Below are 22,952 nucleotides of genomic sequence, written 5' to 3'. Positions count from 1 at the left end.
TCTCTGTCTCTGTGTCTCTGTGTCTCTCTGTCTCTCTCTCTCTCTCTGTGTATATAGATTTGAGAAATACTATGTAAATTACTTTTCTGATAGAGAAACTAAAGTTCAGAAAAAGTAAGTAATTAGCTTAGTATATATTGGTCTATCAAAATATAGCCAGTCAGGTTTGATAACTGTACAATTTAAGAAACCCAGTAAAAGTGTTGTTGCATAAGCCTGATTGTTTAACACGCTGCATTGTAGGGTCAGTGTTATCTGTTACCAGAAGGTCAGTGCTGGGTTAATCAGATATTAATCTGTATTCATTAGACATTGAAAATGATACACTGAAGCCTAGCCTCTCCTACAGTAAATAAGAATTCTAGTTCCATCACAACATAACTTTTCTCATCTTTACCCTAGTGAAAAGGTCCCTGGCCTATGATTGACTCCCTCCCACCTACAAGTCCAGATGCCCATTGGTATTGTCTTGAAGCCCACAATGAACCAACCTCGGGTAGGTAACTCACTGGAACTATGGTTTGCAAAACCATTTTACATACCACTTTCTTGAGCTCTCTGAAGACAATGAAGTCTGTTGTTATGTATTTCCCTGTCTCTTAGAATTCTACCCTTGGGGAAAAACATCTAGTATCTATACCTTGACTTTTTCAAATGTGAAAGCTGATGTTCAGTGAGGTTGTTGATCTCACTAGATAGATCTAGATACAGATGATAGAAGTAGTGTAGAAATGGCCCTAAATTTTTTCAGCACTTAGCATTTCCTCTGCATGACTATCACTGGAATATTTACATGAGTGTATAAATTGGTGAGCCACATGTTTGTGTTTCAAATGAATTTTACAATTCAATTTTCAAACAACGTTAACCCTGTTTCATTCTGGGGCCAATTTTCCACTTGAACATTTTCTTGTCTTAGGCATGATCCTTTTTTTTTTTTTTTTTTTTTTTTAACTATGTCAGATTTTCAAAATTGCTGAATTTTTCATATGATATTTTAGCTCGTGGATATAAGACACTCAGTATGAGGACAATATGTACCCCACATTAATTACATATTTTGATTTTTTCCTAACTTTCTGCTTCAGGATTCTGATTCACCAGTCACTGTGGGTTTAGGTTTGCCTGTCAGCACATGAAAGTCTGCAAGGAAACTTGATGCATGCTCCTTCCAAAGATACATTTGGGTTCAATTTAAGGTGATGAAGATCCAGTTTCACACATTGTTTCATTTCAAGAAGCCAAATATCAGAGCTGGTGAAGTGAATGGATATGTGCTGTATAAAACATTGCTTAACACCAGTCTAAATATACAACAATAACTTTTCTTAAGTATGAAATATATTTATTTTTTTCTGTTTTAACATTTTCTAAAAATATCTTCCTGTAAAAGAATTGTTCTTGTCTAAAAGAAGTGCAAGGATAAAAATGGAGCAGAGCAAATGCCTGACCAGTGACCGGCTCAACTTGAGATCCATCCTGTGGATGTTCACCAAACCCTGACACTATTACTGATGCTATGGTATGCTTGTAGACAGGAGCCTAGCATGGCTGTCCTCTGAGAGGCGCTACAAGTAGCTGATTGAGACAGATGCAGATACTCACAGCCAACCATTGGACTGAAGTCAGGGACCACTATGGAAGAGTTAGAGGAAGAATTGAAGGAGCTGAAGGGGATTGCAACCCCATAGGAAGACCAAATGGTGTGTGGGTGTTAACTAACCTGGACCCCTGGGGGCTCTCAGAGACTGAGCTTCTAACCTAAGAGCATACATGGGCTGGCTCAAGGCCCCCCAGAATGTTTGTAGCAGAGAGCTGCCTTATCTGGCCTTAGTGAGAGAGGATGAGCCTAAACCTATATAGACTTGGTACTCCAAGGAAGGGGGATGGGAGGGCACACTGTCAGAGGCAAAGGGGAGGGGGGACCTGGAAGGGGACAACATTTGGGATATAAATAAATAAAACAATTAATTAATTGAAAATAAGAGTAGAAACATGTAAGGAATTATCTGAAGAATTAGAAAGTGTTCAGAGAGTCTGCCTTTTATGATCACTGGGCATAATATAACTTATAAAACTGTCAATCAAATTATAATAAACTTTTTCATGTTTATGATATTGATTTTATCATGAGGGAATCATCCTATGTGAAAATATATATAATCACAATAACATAATTTATACAATAATAGAATTTGCAAATAATGATTTCAATAAATACACAGTACACATATAGAAACCATTGTGGTGGGTTTTTGTTTGTTTTTGGTAAGGTCCTACCAGTAGTTGGTACAATTAGGAAATTAAAGCTAGGATTTTTACTTGATGATCTTGTTTTTAAATTATTATTCTTATGGACACTATACATTGTAGCTTTGTGTATTATGATGCTAATTATGTTCTTCCAAAAAACTGTTTGGGTGAAAGGGTCTGCACTTTTAGCTTCTGGAAACCTGTCCCCAGGTTCTGATTGGTAAATAAACATGCCAACAGCCAATAGCTGGGGAGGACAGACAAAGGAGGGATTTTAGCATTCCTGGGCTTGGGACTGGGAGGAGGAAGAGGAAGAGGAAGAGGAAGAGGAAGAGGAAGAGGAAGAGGAAGAGGAAAAAGTCTGCCATGTCTGAGAAGAGTGAAAGACAGAGAGGCATAGCTGCCATGTGAAGGAGCTGGTAGAGTGCAGCCGGTGTGTGTGTGTGTGTGGGGGGGGTTGGGGCAGGTTGTGGGGGCAGGTTGGAGGCCCTCCAATTGGGTCTAGAGTAGCCAGAATAGAACACAGAATCTAGTAAGTAGGAATTTGGAATTATCTGTGGGAGGTGAAGGTTAGGCAATGGCTGTTTAAGGCATATTAAAATATAAAGGCTCTCTCTCTCTCTCTCTCTCTCTCTCTCTCTCTCTCTCTCTCTGTGTGTGTGTGTGTGTCTTTCATTCAGGAACATAAATCATTGGGGTGGTTAGTGACCCAGCAAGTTTTATTGATAAATATTTAATACAACAATAAGTCCCATAAACTTTCATGGTAGTAGATACAGACAGCAATCTTCAGTCTTTACAAATACAAAATAAAGTGGTATACCATAGCAAAACCCTGAAGTCAGGCTAAACTGAATGCCATCTCATCTGTATAAACTACGCTAAGGCTTTGAATGGCAGAATTACTTAACCTTCCTGACTCTGGATTCTTTGCAAAGAAGAATACCAAACAACTGCTTTATAGAGGTGCTGACTTAATTAGATAATAAGTGTACAAATCCTAACATATGAAGAACATACACGGATTCTAGCCCCCCCTTTTTATATTTGTTTGTGTTCTGAAATGTTTTAAATATATAATGATTTGATATAGATACAATATAAGGCATCATTTTGCTTTGGCTCCATTTTGGTCTCATATATTCAAATGAAACAAATAACAACAAAGAAAAAGTTACTTGAAAATAGAACAAGGGGAAGAAATATGAGAAACCAGAATTATTTTCACTGTATCTCAGTAAGTTATAAAGAATGAAACACCTAGTTAAAAAAAAGACTTTTATTTTCCCACTGTTGGCACAGATCTGACAGTATCTTCTATTTACTAGTAAACAGGACTCCCTGGAGATATGATTGAAGACTCTCAGCTCATATCATCGAAGCTGAATTATAAAACAAGAACAAGAATAGCATATGGAAACTCCATATTACAGAAAAAAGTGATGAAGTATCTCTTGACATGCTGCAAACTTATATCATTATACATACAGAAAGTTTTCTTACAACTCATGTTAAGTACAACAGCAGGGCCAGACCACCGTGGTGAAAATGTAAGAGAAAGAAAGCCAAGTGGAGAGGAAAAGTACCAGTGGTGGAGGAACTTTTCAAGCTATGTGTGAGAGACTGACTTAGGATAAAGCTAAAGGGCTTAAGAAGGTATACTATCATCAACAGATTCCCCTCATCTTTGATGATAAGCCTCTGTGATGACTTGTAATATGTGTTCAAGGTAAGAAAGCAGAAAACCAAGCTTTTAGTTAAGAATACTATAATGCAAATCAATGTAAATAAAATTAAAATAAAAGCATCCCTTGGAGAGGTTGCAAGTTACAGTTCAGGCAACTACATTAAAATAAATATTGTAGTATCAAATCATATACTTTTTACTTGTTTTCCAGAGCATAAATAACACTCACACTATTTTGTTTTCAGCTAAATGGGCAGTAGCATTATGTGTATTAAAAGTGTATTTTTCATTAAAAAAATTAAAAAAAAAAAAAAGAACATACATGGGCTGGACCTAGGTCCCCACCCACCCGTAACAGATGTGCTGCTTGGTCTTCATGTGGGTCCCAAACGACTGGACCCAAACAACTGGAACAGGAGCTATCCCAAAAGTTGTTGCCTGCATGTGGGATATGTTCTTCTAGCTGGGCTGCCTTGTCTGGCCTCAGTGGGAGAGGAAGCACCTAGTGTTGCGGAGTATAGGGGTGGTTCTGATGCTAAGGTCCTGTTCCCTAACTGGTTCTTGATCTATCAGTAAAGATGCCACAGGGCAATTGTTGGGTGGAAAGAATACGTGGGACTTTCGTGTCATGCAGGTAAATTAGCAGACACAGGGTAAAAAGAAAAGAGTTTTTCACCAGAGAAAAGTCAACCAGTCATGTGCGATCTTGGGTGGAGTGACCCCCGGATGGCTTCTCTAAGTGGGGGTTGGGATGTTGAGCTGGAACTAAAGGTTACTGAGCAACTGAAGCTAGGGAAGGTTGAGAAGTGATGAGCAAAGAGCATTGAGAAGGGCACGCTAGCTGCAGTAGATCGGAGGCTTCCAGCAATTGAGCCAATAATGTAGGTTGAAACTGATCAACGTTTGTGTCTGTGTTTTTCTCCGTTCCAGGATAATTTAGGTGGGACAGCAGAAGCTATACTCAACAACAGAGACTTGAAATGCCAGGGTAGGGGGATACCCAGGAGGGCCCTCACCTGCTCCGAGGAGAAGAGGAGGGGATATGGGAAGGAAATGACCAGGAGGGGGCCATGAGTGGGATGTAAAATAAATAAATAAATAATAAATTAATTTAAAAAATTTTCCTCAGAGTATGGTTTTTAAAGCTATCACTGTAGTAGAATTTAATCTGAATTAAATGTTTATTAAATATTTTTATTATTTAAAATTTGAGTTTGTAATATTAATTATAATATTATTTTGACATTTATCCTTCCCCTTTCTTTCCTCCAAATCCTCCCACATAATTCTGACCACTCTCCTTCCAAATTCACTATCTCTTTTTTTCTAATTATCATCACATGCACATATGTATTCCTAATATATTATTTATAGTAACATATATTATATATGGCAACATATATTATATATAGAAATACACACACAGACACACACACATATATTCTGTTCATTCGGTTGATTTAATGTTTTTTGTATGTTTTGAGGATTGACTAGTACTAGACAAAGCATTGTTATGCGTTTTCCTAGGGAAGACCACCTCTCCTGCTTCCAGATTTCCTTGGTTGCTGATAGTTCTTTGTGTAACATTGAGACCTCATTGGACTTTTCTCTGCTCAGTTTTGCATGTCTTTTGGTGCCTAAATTATTTAAAGTTACATATTGGTAAGTTATAGTCTTTTATGATTACATAGCTCAACCTAACCTTTATTGAATTGGCATTTTTAATACATCTAATAAATTATCTTCACTCATATGAAAGTTTGAGGACATCTCATTTGAAGGGAGAAATGAGTTTAAGTTGAAAACCATTTCAGTCTCTTTAGTGTTTTCTCTGACCTCTATATTTTCCATGGTGTGTTAAAAGAAGGAAAATAAATTGTTATTGGTCCATTAAGGTGATTGATGTGGCCACATACCCTGAAGATTCTAGCTGAACAGCTCTGTCAACTATGTGAGTTCATGTGTAATGTAACTAGATACGTTTACTTAGCTCACCTGATTATCTATCAATTAAATAATCGAGTATTTGTCTGAGTAGCTATGTAAACAAGGGTCAGTAGATATCAGTCAAAAGTAGAACTGAACAAAACACTCAGAGCAAGATGTGAGGCTTCTGTTTCAAAGGCTCCAAGATATAGCTAGCTGATTGTATAGAAGTATTTGTCATGTTTCTCTGTTCTGTGTGCAGCTACCTTGCTTGAATTATCAATTTTATGAAGATTAGTCCCCAACGCTTCCTCATTTTGCAGATTCCAAGATTATGCTTAATAAGTAACTGTCTCCTACTAAGCACTTCTTTGATCTGAGAAATGAATAGATATGCCACAATAGTATGCTCCAGGGAACAGGATACAATCACCTAAAAGTTATGTTTCAAATTTAGTAGATCAAAGCAACTCTTGAAACCATTCCAGGAAGGTGGGTTTCAATGTGAGTTCATTATTTAAGGAAAATATAGAGAAAATATATCTATATACATTTGTGATTCTTCTGCATAAAACTATCGATTTGCATTTCTTAATGATACTAAAAACTCTAAAAATATTAATTTTGCATATTATTGATTGAGTAAGCTTATGTATTTAGTATTGTTTCTCTTAAGCTCTTTTCTATTTTAATATTTCTTTTAACATTTTTTGTTGTTACTTGTATACTCATTCCACAGTACTTAAAAAACACAGATATTCATTCAGTTATATCTCCCTAACAATCCGTGTGCTGAAATGCAGTCCTCATCAAAACTCCAGGACTGTTTTGACCAGAAATAGGGAGAAAAAAATATTAAAATTCTTAGGGAAGCACAAATATCTTATATAGCCAAAGCAAATCTTGAGCAAAATGAAAAATCTTGAAGTTATTACCTGATTTCAAATTATACTCTGGAGTCACAGTAACAAAAAACAGCTTGGTATGGTAGACACATGGAATGGCATTAAAAACTCAGATATACACTCACAGAGCTCTAGCTGCCTGACTTTTGACAAAAGTGCCAAAAATAGAATTGGAAAAAAAAAGACAGCCTCTTCCACAAATGATGCAAGGGAAACTATGTATTCATAAGTAGAAGAATGTAGATCTTTATCTTCCACTTTGCCTTCATTTCTTTATGAATTTTTAAAATTTAAACATATTTTTATTAATTTTTGAGAATTTTCCACAGTGTATTTTTTTTATCATATTCATCCCCTCGAACTCCTCCCAGATCTGCCACCCCATTCCATAATCACTCACTTTTGTGTTCTCGTATTTTTAATCTATTGAATTAAATATTTGCCCCCTACATAATCTTAAACATGTGACCACGCATTGCGGCCAGGTCAGCCTACAAGGGTTGCATGGGGCTAGGGCTGCAGCTCAATGGTAGAGAGCCTGCACACTGTGCACAGATCCTGGGTTTAGACTCATGTGTTATAAACAAAAACGAAACAAAAAATAGGAAGAACGACAACAGCAACAACCACCACCTTGTATTGCATGTCTTTTCACATAAAGTTTTGTCTCATACTTTAAAGTTATTAAGAGGTTTTACCCAGCTTTAACAAAGTAGTGGCACCCATATCTTGGTTGTAACCAACAACTCTTTAATTGGATATAAGGCCCACTCAACACGATGTCTGTTAATGGAAACATAGCCAACTAACTTGGGCTAGAAAGGTCATGGATTTTAGAGGAGAGCTTACTATCACCACTTCACTTAACCAGAATAAATTTTAACAGAACTCTAAATATTAATCCTTGTACCTAGACGTAAGTGTAATACTCATCCCTCATCAAAGAAACTTCTCTTTTAAAGAACAACCATTACAGGAAACCATAACTGATCAAAGTGTAGAAGGAAATGATGTAATTATTTTTTAATTTCAAAAATAAAAAATATTAAAAATAAACAAATAAAAAACAATCTTATACTGAGTGTCTTTTACACAAAATTCTTTCTGTATTTTGAAACTATTTAACTATGAGGTCCAATGATAGAAAATGCTTTATTATATATGTGTATGTTTATGTATATAATTTGAATGAAGCCTATAAGAAATAAAGATCTCTTTACCCTTCCTCCCTCCATGTCTCCCTCCTTTTCTTTCTTTCTTTCTTTATTTCTTTATTTCTTTATTTTTTTTTTTTTTTTTTGTTTTCGAGACAGGGTTTCTCTGCGTAGCCCTGGTTGTCCTGGAACTCACTTTGTAGACCAGGCTGGCCTTGATCTCAGAAATTCACCTGCCTCTGCCTCCCAAGTGCTGGGACTAAAGGCGTGTGCCACCACCGCCTGGCTCTCCCTCCTTTTCTTATCCCTTCCTTCCTTCTTTCCTTCCTTCCTTCCTTCCTTCCTTCCTTCCTTCCTTCCTTCCTTCCTTCCTCCCTTCCTCCCTCTGTCCCTTCCTCCCTTCCTCCCTCCCTCCCTTTCTTCCTTCCTTCCTTCCTTCCTTCCTTCCTTCCTTTCTTCCTTCCTTCCTTCCTTTTGAACCAGAGTCTCACTCTGTAGTCTAGGATGGCCTCAAACTCATGGTGATCTTTCTGCTTTGGCCTCCTAAGTTCTGGGATGACACATGTAAGCTAACAAGCCTGGCTCATGTGTCGATTTTTCTTCAATTTGTTTCTTAAAATTGGAGGTTTTACTTTTGGTTCTATATGCAGCTTCTTGTTTAGATTGTAAATTTTATGGCAATTAGATACCAAATCTTTCTAGTTATGATGTCTTCAGTTTCCCAGACTAAGCTTTATAGATAGCTCTTACATATTATACATTTGTTTGAACTGATGAATGAACAAGCATGCCACTAAGCTCTGGGAGGCAGGATAAAATGGCCTAATGGTTAAATTTCAACTCTAGGGATTGTTCTTTAAAAAAAAAAAATACCATTAGATTTACATTTTCCCCCTGAATTTTGTTTTATCTACTGAATTGGTTTAAGTATCACTTACAGCCTCAAATCTTGATTCTCTCACATTAAAATAATGATCCTGGTTCCTGACTGTGGAGGTCACATAAATCCAGAGGTCTCACAATCCTTTGAATTTTCACTTTGGATTCAAAGAAATAAATGAAAATGTGACCGGTAGGGGGAATCCTCCCAAGTTTGGGCAGTCTAATCTCAGAGAAGGGAGGGGAAGAGGGAGGGAGGGAAGGAGAGAGAGAGAGAGAAAGAGAAAGAGAGACAGAGACACAGAGAGTCACAGAGAGACAGAGACACAGAGAAAGACACAGAGAGAGAGAGAGAGAGACAGAGAGAGTTCTGTTAGGTTGTGGCAAACAGAAGGATGATAGTGTCTATGAAGAAGTTCCTCCTATTGGTGACTGAATATACCCCAAAGTAAAGCTGATGAATGAATTTCAGTACATCCCTTACAATCTAGATTTTGCCCTTTAGCAATGGAGTAGCTGTTATAGCTGTTCCCTTCTTATGAATTAATTTATGGTTCAAACATGAATGAAATAAAATTCATTCAAAACTGAAAATCCACAATTCCTCTTCTAGTTACATATTTTCTCATCACTTCCCACCCTTCTGCTACTTGTCTGCTTTCCCTCCCAATGCCTGCTCTCTCAGCACTGGGAGACCCACTTTCTCAGACAGTAGGAACCTGAATTGCTTCAGGGTTTTCCCCTTGCCTTGCATTCCCCCACATAGCTGTTGGCTACAGACTGATTGGTGCCGGACTATGAAACTCAGTAGATATGCTCGAGGAAGAAACACTATTAGGTGTAACTCTCAGTTCAGCAAACTGTCTTTCAAAACACTGACTAAAATGTCATTCCGCAGCTGGGGTCTTCCTTTATCCTTGGCTGTCTCTTTTGCACCAAGGTCTGCTGCAAGCACTTCCTCAATAAGTTATTTGCATTAAGTCCTTGTTCTGTTGTAGGGTCTGTTTGGGGGAAATCTAGCCTAAGAGACTCTGCTTTCGAGTGTGTTTGCATTTTATCCTCTTTCTATTTTTTAAATCTATAAACATCTTTACAAAGTTGAAATTCCACCACACACACAAACACCCACTCTTACTCTATTTGATATTAGTTCTAAACGTATTATTAGTGAGCATATAGTCTTTCATTGGGGTCTAAATTTCATTAATAGTTTCGGATTGTGAGGTACTTATGTTGTTTTAATTTATAGACAATTCTATGATGACTCAGTCTTTTCTTCATTTTATTATTCTATGAAGTATTCACAAAACACACATGTTCCTATTTAAATTGACACACTTTCTTATATTTTAATTGTGTCCATGTCTTGAAACTTGTATACTTTCTGGGATAGCCAAGTCAAGATAACTAGCATGTACATTATTACCTCACATAACCTTTTTAAATGTTGTCTTAGTGATAGTTTCTATTGCTGCAACAAAACACCATGACCAAAAACTAAGTTGGGGACAAAGGTCTTATTCAGCTTACATTTCCATATTGCTATTCATTAGCAAAGGAAGTCAGGACAGGAACTCACATAGGGCAGAAACCTGAAGGCAAGAGCTGATTAAGAGGGCATGGAGGGATGTCACTTATGGACATGCTTCCCTTGGCTTGTTCAGACTGCTTTCTTATAGAACTCAGGACCACCATCCACACCCTCTCCCACTGATCACTCAATGAGAAATTGTCTTTTGGCTGAATCTCATGGAGGCGTTTCCTCAACTGAGGCTCCTTCCTCTCTGATGACTCTAGCTTGTGTCAAGCTGACACCAAACCGGGCAGTACAAATATCTTAGCAATTTTGAGAATTATCATTAACTATTGTTATCATGTTATAAATATATTTATTTTTTGAATTTGTTCCTGCTGTTAGAATTTTGTACCTCTTGACCAACACCTTCCTAACATCTGCTAAGCCTGTAGCCCTGGCAACCGTCATTCTACTGGTGTTTGTTTTTAAATTTGCTAGAATCTTGGCCTTGGATTCATTAAGCAGCTAAGACTAGCCTTGAGCTCCTAATCCTCCTGCCTCTAACCTTTAAGAGTTGACATTTGTGGTTTAATTTGCATTTATAAGATGATTAGGAAAGCTGGACATTTTTTCAATATACTTTTTATGTGGCTACTTTTGAGAAATATCAATTCATGTCCTTTCCCCATTTATAAACTGTTGTCTAATTGTTGAGTTGTTTGATACTTTTTATATTTTAGAAATTAACTTGTTTTCTGGTATGTAGACTGCAAATATTTTCTTCTATTATATGGAACTTTTTATAAGTTAAATAACTTCAAAAGACAATACTGAATAGACATGGTAAGTTTACTATCAGCCTTGGAAATGCTGAAAAAGATTTGAAACATTAATTAAAGTCATAGATACCATACAATAATGATGATGGTAGAAATAACCGTTATGATAACAACCATTCATTTCCACTTACAGTATGTTCTGTCTGATAGGTATTGTGTTAGATGCTTCACCAAAATTATTTACTTAATATATACACATGAACACCCAAACAATATTTCCAGCACTATCTTAGAGGTAATAAGAACTGAAGTGGTGTTGTTTTTGAAAAAAAAATGAATTCGAGAAATTCTTAGGCAAATGGATGGAACTAGAAAATATCATTCTGAGTGAGGTAACCCAATCACAAAAGAACACACATGGTATGTGCTCACTGATTATTGGATATTAGCCCAAAAGCTCAGAATACCCAAGATATAACTCACAGACCACATGAAGTTAATGAAGAAAGTAGACCAAAGTGTGGGTGCTTCAGTCCTTCTTAGAAGGAGCAGATATGAAGACAAAGCATGGGACAGAAACTGAAGGAGGAGTCATCTGGAGACTGGGTATCCATCCCATGTGCAGTCACCAAAGACAGACGCTGATGTGGATATCAGGAAGTGCATGTTGACAGGAGCCTGATCTAGCTGTCTCCTTAAGGTCTGCCAGAGTCTGACATATTCAAAGGCAGATGCTCACAGCTAACCATTAAACTGATCAAGGGGTTCCCAATGGAGGAGTTAGAGAGAAGGAGCTGAAGGAGCTGAAAGGGTTTGCGGGCCCCATTAGAAGAGCAACAATACTAACCAACCAGAGCTCCCAGGGTCTAAACTACCCCTGGGAGCACATAGGAAGGGACCCAAGGCTCCAGCTGTATATGTAGGGGAGAATGGTATTGTCAGGCATAGGTGGGAGAGGATGTCCTTGGTCCAGTGAAGGCTGCATGCCCCAGTGTGGGGAAATTTGTGGGTGGGGAGGTGGGAGTGGGTGTGTGGGGCACATCCTCATAGAAGCAGGAGAATGGGGGATGGGATAGGGGGTTCGTGGGTGGGTGGGGGAATGGGGAAAGGGGATCACATCTGAACATAAATAAAATATCCAATAAAAATAAATATTTAAAACAAACAAACAAATAAAATCATGGTAGTTAGATAGGGTTGTGTGAAGAAAAAAAATGAGCATGGATGGAGTATGTTCTACATACTCAACAGTTGTCCATAAAACGTACAGAGTCTGCTTAGAGACTGTCTTCTCGTGATATGTCAATGGTCTAAAGTATGTACTTAAAGTAGGAGAAAGAATAAAGAAGATAGGAAGCAAGATAGGATTAGGTGGTCCTCAGATCTCTTTTACTCTGTGCTGCACTTTAAGTTTCTAACTCTATATCAGATAGAAAGATATAGAAGAATTCTAGTAATTTTGGGTTTTACATTGAAAAAATGTTATTTTTTTAAGAAAACACTTTTGTATTTTAAATAAAAGAAGATTTATGTTTGGACCAAATTGTGGAACTGTAGAATTGATTTTTCTCAAGACAAACTATCAGATGATTACTCAAGTAAAGGGAGTGTACTTGACTTCACGCATCACGAGCATTTTCATGATGGTTATGCCACTGGGAAGACAACACTGAGAGGAAGTCATGTGCCTCTGCTTTTCAGCTGTCATGTCACATCCATGTTCTGCTTCCTCTGACTTATTCCAAAGACAATTTTTTATGTGTTATAAAAGATAGAACAAAGTACAACTTACAACCAGCCTTACATTAATCTGGTCAAACTAGTTAGTCCACTTATTTTTAGTTTGAGTGACAAAGTTTTACAATATTTAAGGAATATAAGGAAATAGGAAATCTAATCATGGTTGGCATTTATGTAGAAATTTTCTGTTTATATGGACTTTTACAATATGTTATAATTTTATAACAATATAAGATGGAATTATCTTGAGCCTAAACTCTGACTTCAATTTCTATGTATTATGGAATGCAAGACTGAGCAGAAAAGAAATCTTAAAGTTGTTCTATAACAAACTTATGATAATATAACGGGTTTGTGATGTAGACACACACTATTTTAATTTAAGGAAACAAAGCAGGAGCAAGTGAGCAAAGAAGAGGGTCAAGAAAAACCTTAAACATGTAGATTAGGTCATATTGGTGATGAGACTCCATGGGGATAGCTTTTGACATTCATAAGAGACACAATATTCAGCAAATTCCCTGTTCCTCTGACTCTTACAATCTTTCCTTCCTTCCTTCCTTCCTTCCTTCCTCTCTTTCTCCCGCCCTCCTTTCTCTCTCTCTCTTTCTTTCTTTCTTTCTTTCTTTCTTTCTTTCTTTCTTTCTGTCTCTCTCTCTCTTTCTTTCTTTCTTTCTTTTTCACCTTTTAAAAATTAGTTTTATTACAGTCCAAAAATTGCCCTCTTTTCCCTCCCTGAGTTCTTCTCCCCATCCCCTCCTCTTACTTCTGAGAGAGTGTTCTCCCATACCTGCCTTCCCACCTTCACCTCACCCCTACCAGTATCCTTCATCCCTGGGGCATCAAGTTTCCACAGGATTAAGTGCATCCTCTCCTGCTGAGGCCATACAAGGCAGTACTCCGCTACACATGTGCTGGGTGTGGGGAGGGTGGCGGGGAAGGGGACACAAACCAGCCCATGTATGCTCCTTGGTTTTTGGCTTAGTCTCTGGGAGCTCTGAGAGGGGTCCAGATTGGTTGAAAATGTTGTTCTTCCTATGGGATTGCATTTTTCTTCAGCTCCTTCAGTCCTTCCTGTAACTCTTCCATATTGATCCCGACCTCAATCCAATGGTTGGCTGAAAGAATCTGCATTTGTCTTAGTCAGTTGCTGGTAGAGCCTCTCAGAGGACAGCCATGCCAGGCTCCTGTCTGCACACAAAATATAGCCTCAGTAATAATGACAGGGTTTGTTGCCTGAGTGTGGGGTGGATCCCAAGTTGGGAAGGTCATTGGATGACCTTTTTTTTCAGTCTCTGCTCCATTTTTGTGTCTGCATTTCCTTTACACAAGACAGGAGTTACACCCAGAGGGCCAGGAGAATGAGTTGAAATATGCAGCGATGGGGTTTAAGGGACAAGGGGAACCTCTAGAAAGTCCCAGAGACCTGGGATGTGAGAGGCTACCAGAACTCAATGGGGATGACATTAGTGGAAATGCCCAACAGTGGGGACATAGAACCATAAGAGACCACCTCCAGCAGATAGACATGGCCCCCAGTTGAGGCAGGGGCCTATCCACTCATCTTCAAAAACTTTAACCCAGAATTGCTCCTGTCTTAGAGTCTTTCTTCTCCCATCTTCTACAATGATCCCTGAGCCTTAGGTGTAGGAGTTGTGTTGGATATGTAGTCTAAAACTTGGCATTTTGATTGGTTGTAGATTTTTATAATCGTTTTCATCTGTCTCAAAGACAAGTTTCCTTGATGCGGAGTAAGGACTACAGTTATCTATCAGTACAAGAAGAAATGTTTAGAATGTAGTTAGGAATCTCTAACTACGGGTTTAGTAAAGTGGCAATTGTAAGTTCTCCTCCAAGATTCATGAGTTCAGTAAACCTGGGTAATGGGCTAGACATGAGCTAACAATGAGGATACTAATAGACATGTTAATGTGGATGGGGGAAGGCACAAGAGGATGCAACTATAAGGAGAGAACTACAGGCAACTAAGGAACATTGAGAGTGGGAGAAATATCTTCCCCAGGGAAGAGAACATCAAGTGGTTATCCAATACCAAATGGTCAGCCCTGAAAACATACATACAAAAACATTATATAGACTCAGCCAATCATATGCATTATAAATATATATGTATATAACAATGATTAGTGAAAATAACCATGAATTTGAAAGAGAACAAGGACAGGTATATGTGAGGATTTGGAGGGAGGAAAGGGAAGGGGGGAAATGATATAATTATAATATTATCTCAAGAAAATAAAAAAGCTTACAAAGAAAATAAAAAATCTTGATTACTTTTTAATAAAGCAGAACTTTCAGAAAACCATGAAAACAAACAAAATGGAAAAAAAAAATTGCCTGAGGAAATAACTCATTCTGAAGATGGAGTTATCAGAAGGAAGAGTCAGCATTCTGTCCTTCCTTTGTGTCTACTCTGAGATACTTGTAAATGTGTGGGCCTGGCAGATAAAAGAATAGTTTACATCCCTAAGTTAGAAGGGGGAAGTTAGTAAGCAGTGATGTTCCGCTCTTAAAGTTGACCATAAAGTTACTGCTGCTCTGGACTGCTCTGACAGGTTTATAGGGAAGGCATTATAATTGTTACAGTATTCTGATGAGAGAAAATCAGTAATCTTTGTCTTTCAAACGAAAATTCAGTGCAGAGAAGGCAATGCTTGTCTGAGTCTTGGCCGGGTATCAGAGCTATGAGTCTAACAATTTTGTACTCAATGATTATTTTTGACTACAGAACAAATATTAAGGACACCCAACAGAGATACTACATAAAAAACATTGCTATTTAGTAGTGCATTCCAGCTAGGTGAACTGCTAAGCCGAAGTTCCCACAAGTTATTATGTCTTCAAGTGAGTAGACTTTCTCAAGCAGTCTGGAAAATTCCTAGTTTGAAGGTCACTAGGTAGAGCTTATCTCTGCAGTAGACTGTTGAGAAAATGACGGACAGACAGCTTTCTCAGATGGTGACATTCAGAGGTCCGAAGGATGTATAGTCCACTCAGCCACAGATGTCACGATGTCACTTCAGTGTTCGCCTCTGTATCTGTTACTGGTCATGTTAAAAAAAATTACTACACCTTATATATTTGTTTGCTTGCTTGGTGTGTGTGTGTTTACAGACAACTTTTGAGAGTCAGTTCTCTCCTTCTACCATGTGGGGCCCACAGAAGCAGCAAATGCCTTTACCTGTCAAGATCTCTTTCTAATGCTGATTATAATTTTTTATGCACTAAAAATCCTGAAGTTGGAACCATGGAGATCACTGAGTCAGTAAAGTGCTTGCTGCACAAGTGTGAGGGTGTAGCTTAGACTCCCAGCATCCATGTACAAAGCCAAGTGTGCTTGCACACATCTCTAATCCTAGCCATAGGGAAGTAGAAGAGAGTCATAGGCTTTCCAGAAAGCTAGTTTAGCTAATCCACGAACTCTAGGACCAATGAAAGGTCTTGGTTTAAAAAACCAAGTTGTGCATTGATAGAGGAAGACACATGACTTCTGTATCTCACTTCTACATATGCACCAATATGCAGACCTGCACAGCAGATACTCAGTCTCTCTCTCTCTCTCTCTCTCTCTCTCTCTCTCTCTCTCTCTCTCTCTCTCTCTCTCTAGGTGCTCCTAGTTTTATTAAATATTTATCTTTATTGAAGACCAAGGAACAGTGTTTTTAGAGTTGAAAAGTTAAACATGATTTCTGTAAGAGATAACAAAGTTCTCAAGGCCTCCCTTGCAAAGCTACTGTGCAAATTCAATAAATTGTACACCATCATTCAGAGTGTAAATATGCTTTCCATGTTTGGTTCAATTCCAAAATTACTGGATTCTAATAGAGATATTTTTCTTCTCAGAATGGCAACTTTCTAGTGTCTGGCATTTTTTGAGAAAACCTGTCTTCTCTCAGCAGCTAAGAACACAGATCTGTGTGTTGATCAAGACATAAGTGAGACTGAGAAAACCCAGAACTGAGGTAAATAGTTCCAGGAAACACCAGAAGGCCTGTCACGATGTTCTGTGGTATTTCAAGGGCTTTATGAAAAGGTGAAGTAGGGTGAACATGAGAAAAGGTAACCAGAGAAAGAGCTTAATCTGAGAAACAAACAAAGCCTAAAGAAAGCACCACGTACGCTTTATTTTCAGTGTGATGGAAGGATGACTGCTCCCCTCTTCCTCAGGGAATAGAGAAACTGTTGGTCACCTTGAGTTGGGGACACACTTAGAAAAATAGCCACACCCTTTGTCATGTCTCCCTCAACCTGAGTGCTTATCTAAGGCTACGCTCTCTTTTAAGACACGTGGGAATATTTCTTTTTAGATCCTTGCTGCTAGGTATGACACAGAGCCACATTAAATGTGGTACACGAGGGCATGAAACAGACATTACAAAAGCCAAATTTGTTTCCTCAAAGCTCAGCCTTTGCAGCTGTTTGTTATTGTGACACATTTATGATACAGATCAGAAAGGCTCGCCTCTCCCTGGGCACTGGCGGGGGTTATAAACACTCTTAAGCATTCGTAGATACTACTGAGTAGTGTTCAGTGCTATTAGAACAGTTGGTTCTGTGCTGAGCTCGTGTTTATTATAAATAGCCCTTTGATGCTTTCTATGAATAAGGAAAATATTTGGGAGCAGGCTGTTTGATGTCTTTCCATTATACCTCCAGTGGGGATATAACTGCCAGGTAGTTCCTTTACTGATGATTGTCTGAATTGCTTTCTGGGAAGATTTACCTTTTAAAAAACAAAACAACTATAACAACAACAACAAAACACTTTTCAGTCTCACAGATGAATGAGCAGCTATGGCAAATCATTAAACTACGGCTGGAGAAGACGTGCTCCACACACCAGAAAGCTTGGACCAGCCTTTGGAAACTACATTCCAAGCAAGTGTTAGCGTTCTCTAAATGATTTTCTGTTCATTTTTGCTCTGCTCTGAGGTGGAGTACAATCTTTGGCATTGTAGCGGGTAACTCATGACCGGTGCTGATCACAGTTCATTCACATATGGGACTGTGCCATAATTAGTAAGGACACCTTCAGCAGCCTACCTAGCCCTCCTACTTGTATACGCTGGCTGTTTGGCTGGCTCTCAGAGTTAGCTGGGTTATTTCCTGGATTTCAGCATGAGGCCCGTTAAGGATTCTAAGTGCTTACTACTGTTTTCAATTATGTGTATGGGTCTGTATGTATGGGCACACGAATGAACATGCTAGAGGAGGCCAGAGATGTTGGATCCCCTGGAACTTGATACAGGCAGTTGTGAGTCCCCTGAGGAGGGTGATGGGAACGAAACTCAGGTCCCCTGCAAGAGCAGCAAGTTCTCTTCACCACTGACCCATCTCTCCAGGGCTGTGAGTGGCTTCTTTTGATTTTTGTCCTATGTGGATTGGTTTGATCTGGCGATGTGAAGAGAGGACAGGAGACTGACAGCAGTGGCAGCGGCAGCAGCTACAGTATGTCCCAGTGGTAGGAAGTGTGGTGGTGGCAGCCACAGTAACAGTGTGTCTGGAGAGTTCCAGGGTGGCCAGGGACGGAGGCAGCAGGAAATTGAGATTCAGGAGAAGGCAAAGGGTAGCAGAAATAGACAGAGGTCGCAGAAAGTTGAGGATGAGAGACTACAGGTCCTACTTTCTCCGAGAGTTCTAGGGAGCTGGAAAACCTTAAGGGCTGAGGGTCTGATATAATGCCCAGGAGATATAACAGTGCTTGATATTAACTAATTTTAGCAGCAGATGCTACTAACAGCCTGGAGGTGTCCTGGCTGCCAAGTGCTGTGCTATTGGTTATCACAGCCCAGAGCAACAAGCCTTCCTATGACCCAAGTCTGTAAAGCCTAGAGCCACAAGCCTTTAGTTCTCAAGAGTTGGAGTTAGAAGGCTTTAAGTGTGTTATTTTAACCCCAAAGCCTTTGGCATTTAAAGGCACAGCTAGTTCTGCTTGCTCGTGATTTCTATTACCTGAATCAAATTACCTTATCCTACCTAACACCATCCTTCATTTTATTAACTCCAACACTTCTTGTTTCCTTTTTGAAATAATCTCAAGTATTTATCAACATCATACCACCTCAGCCACTGAAGATACATTAATAGAAATGTAATTCCTTAACAGATTCATTTTTCCAGAGCTTCATGGATTCCCAGAAACCCTAAAACAGTCTTAAACATGCTTTCAGAGTAGCCAGTAAGCTACTTTTGCACAAACTTGGTAAATAAAGAGATGGCCATGAGTGACTCTTGCTGAAATACACTAGTTGCTGACTAATTTAGAGCTCCCTATGACCTGTTCCATGTACTGCAGAGAGGCAGTAAACTGTCTGTAAACTGGGCAGAATTAGGACGAACAGCCCCTGATCTTCTCCAAACATGAAAAGAAGTGGGTATATGTCTATGCAGAGCATGCTCTCTTTATACCTCCACCTACTGAGCTGGATAAAACAAGTAGCTGGCTCCTTCCAAATTGTGCATGCACAGTTTATACTCTTCTGTCACACCAAGGGTTGAATGTTCCAAGGTGTTTGTGATTTTCCTTTCTATATGGAATCCTCAGTCTTCGTCCTTCACTGACTTCTGCCAGTTTTGTCCTACACTGTCCTGGCTTCCTGGCTCACGAATGTGTTTGCTTCTTGGCTCATTTCCTTCTGACTCTGTCTGCTGTTCCACTGCTACTTGTGAATGCACCATTATACTTAACCAGATGTTCTTGAGGGTGGACTCTGACTTGATATGAGTGATTGGCATTGTGCAGCCATCCTAAGATGTCCAAGCCATGCCTCTGTCCTCCTCCTCTCTCTCATCTCCTGCTTAAAGACAGACTTTCAACTTTTCCCTCACTTATACATTGACTCTTAGTTATCTTTTAAGAATTGGCTCATTTAGTCTAGTTTTTGCACTTATAATCCCACACAGATTTTAGAATATTACTGTCAAATTCTGCAGGAAAATTTGTTTGTTTTTATTTTATTGAATCTGTGAATCAATTTGGAAACATTAGTATTTATGTGTTTATAGACAACCACAAAGATATTTAATTTATATACGTGTTCTTTAATGTTTTGCTTTGATTAAATAATGGTTTCACTTCAGATTAAAGAATTGGCTCAGGCACGGTTATCCCCAAAACATCTACCAAAGTTAAAGAATTTTCCTTTGTAGTCACACAGCCTTCCCAATAGATCTTCTTCATTGAAGCATCATGTGGGACACTGCCCTGAGTTGCATGTATAAGTTTTTCCTCTACCAGATAGTAAGTTCTCTGAAGGCAGAGGTCTCACCTTATGCCTATGTTTGCCGTACAGAAGGCTGTGGATGTGTGCTGAAGTGGTTCCTCTTCATTCCAGCTCCATCTATTTATTCATTAAGTATCTATTACAGTTTGCTCTACAACATGCATTATCCTTTGCACCAGCTTTAATTCAGTTCAATTCAATTCAGTTCTACAAGGCATTTATTGGATTACTGTTTTGTGTCAGACTTTGGGTCAAGGCTGAGGAAGTCTATTAGGATTTAGTCCATAAAATAAACTCAGCAGCATCTTTGGAGGCTCCTTGTCTTATGTTATGTCAGGGCTTTCTCTCTCCCTCCCACCCCCCCTCTCTTGTTCTCTGAATTTTGCCTGTTTTTATTTTTATTTCTTTTTTTGTTCATTGTTATACCCTACAGGTCCTTTGTGAATATACCGTGGCTTTTGGTTTTCTGTTTTTATGGGACTCCTGGGTGTGCAAACACGTGGGCCTCTGCATCTATATCAGTCTCTTGTACCTTTTCTTGGGCTCTTTTACTTCTGTTTGTTTTGTTCAATTTCAACTTGTTTTTGTTTTATCATACTGTATTTGATTATTACCCCTAGATGCTTATTTGTTTTCTAGCAAGAGACAGAAAGGGTGTGGATCTTCTTTACTGTTTTACTTTGTTTTATTAAATTCCTCCATGGGACTTTTTGCCTTATATATGTTCCATGTCCTTGGCAATTTTGTTATTAAAATATAGATGGCATATAATATATCATATAATTTTAGTTAAAGATCAAATTTCAAAAAAGTTGTTAGATCTACTATTTCCTAGTTACCTTGTAATTGTCAACTTGACAGAGTCTTGAATCATCTGAAAAGTGAGTCTCTTTTACGTAGTTGTATTTATCAAGGTGTCCTGTGGGTATGTCTGTGAGGGATTATCTTGACTGATAACAGGTACAGGAGGGCCCAGCCTACTTGGGCACACTGTCTTTGAGTGGGTGGTCTTGGGATGTATAAAAAAATTAAGCATGAGCCTGTGACTGAGCAAGCAAGCAGCACTTCTCTGTGGTTTCTGCTTCCAGTTCTAGTTTGGTTCCAATCCTATTGATGGACCATGACCTGCAAGTATAAACCAAATAAATATTTTTTTCCCTCAATTGCTTTTGGTTAAGGCATTTTACCATGGAAAGGAAAGGAAACTAGAACATACCTCTTAAGAGCTCCAGAGAAGAGATTATAACAATATTTTAAAAACATTGTATTTAAAGATCTCAGTCATCTGTCTACTTAGACGACTTCCTTACTAAGTTTCACTATAGCAGAGTTGTCTCACTCTCTATGGTTTTCATGTAGACTCTGCCACTAGCCACCCTTGGACTTTGGACTGTCATTTCAATCTTGGCTTCAGCTCCTTCTGAGTTCAAAGAAATTAGACAGTATTATCTTATTATGTAATTTGTAATTTGCATGAGTGCTAGAGGCTCCTATTTTTCTACTTTGTTAACATTTAAGGACTCAAGTCTGTTTCTTTGCATTGATAACTTCAGCATTTACTTTGTAAGTGGCTACATTTAAAATTTCAATTTTTTCTTTTTCCTTTCCTTCTTCCTTGCTTATTTGGTTGTTTACTTTTTCTCTTGATACAGCTTAATATGTATTGTTATATAGATCAAGCTGGCCTCAGAATTGTAGTGATCCTCCTGCTTTTGCCTCTTTTACTTGCATTATGTGTATGTGACAAAGCCTGGTTTATGTGGTGTTAGATATTGATCTGAGGGTCTAGTGTATACTAAGTAAATATTCTATACCCTCAGCTGCAAAATGCTTTTGATTGGCTTTTATCAATCCAATAACAAGTATCATTTTTCAATGTTCTGTAGTTTTAGACACATTTAAGATTCAGTACAGTAAATATGTTGACTCAACTTGATTTCAATGTGTTCTAGGAGTGGTTCTAACTTTCTTTCTTTCTTTCTTTTTTTTTTTTTTTTTTTTTTTTTTTTTTTTTTTTTTTTTTTTTTTTTTTTTTGGCAGGGTTTCTCTGTGTAGCCGTGGCTGTCCTGGAACTCACTCTGTAGACCAGGCTGGCCTCGAACTCAGAAATCCGCCTGCCTCTGCCTCCCAAGTGCTGGGATTAAAGGCGTGTGCCACCACCACCCGGCTATGGTTCTAACTTTCTAAAGTAACACTCTGAAGTAAACTGTGCAAAATTTATACCTGAAAGTATTTAAAACAAAAGTGCTTGTTCCATATTTACTTGTCAACCTTAAGGCAGATATACTTAACAAATGATAGTGAGCTAGAATGAAAATCACATCCTTAGTAATGGAAACAAAGTTAGGCAGACTTGAATATGAGAGACACTACTATACAATCAACTTATCACATCATAATTGGAAGTATGATGAAACAAAGAGTTCTTTCTTACCTCCCTCAAAAGTCTTAGGAGAACACATAAACCATTTTTATTGCCACCTACTATGACTTCTGGTGTTTGCTGATAGCCATTACAAATCACCACCATGAATTATAACACTGTTCTATCTATGTGCTTTTTGGTCTAAGAGATTAAAAATTATAGCATCTGAAACAGAAGGCCAAAGTTCAACTTTCTAATCAATGCTTCTGACTTAGGAGTAATAAACTCAAACATTGTCAGAAATCCAGAGACATTCTCTTGTATGGCTGAACTGAAGTTATAAGTCAGTCTTATTGTCCTTTATAATATCAAAATAGGCAGTGTTGGAGGATTATTCCTAGAAGTTGGTGTTTTTAGTCCAATTAAAATATCTTAAATTTTGTTTTAAAATTTAGATAATTTAACTTCTTAATCTTAATAGCTTTTAACTCAATAAAAATATTG

The sequence above is a fragment of the Arvicanthis niloticus genome, chromosome 12 (assembly GCF_011762505.2).
Source record: "Arvicanthis niloticus isolate mArvNil1 chromosome 12, mArvNil1.pat.X, whole genome shotgun sequence".
NCBI lineage: Eukaryota > Metazoa > Chordata > Mammalia > Rodentia > Muridae > Arvicanthis > Arvicanthis niloticus.
The sequence above is the reverse complement of the archived record's forward strand: the minus strand, read 5'-3'. Positions refer to the sequence as shown.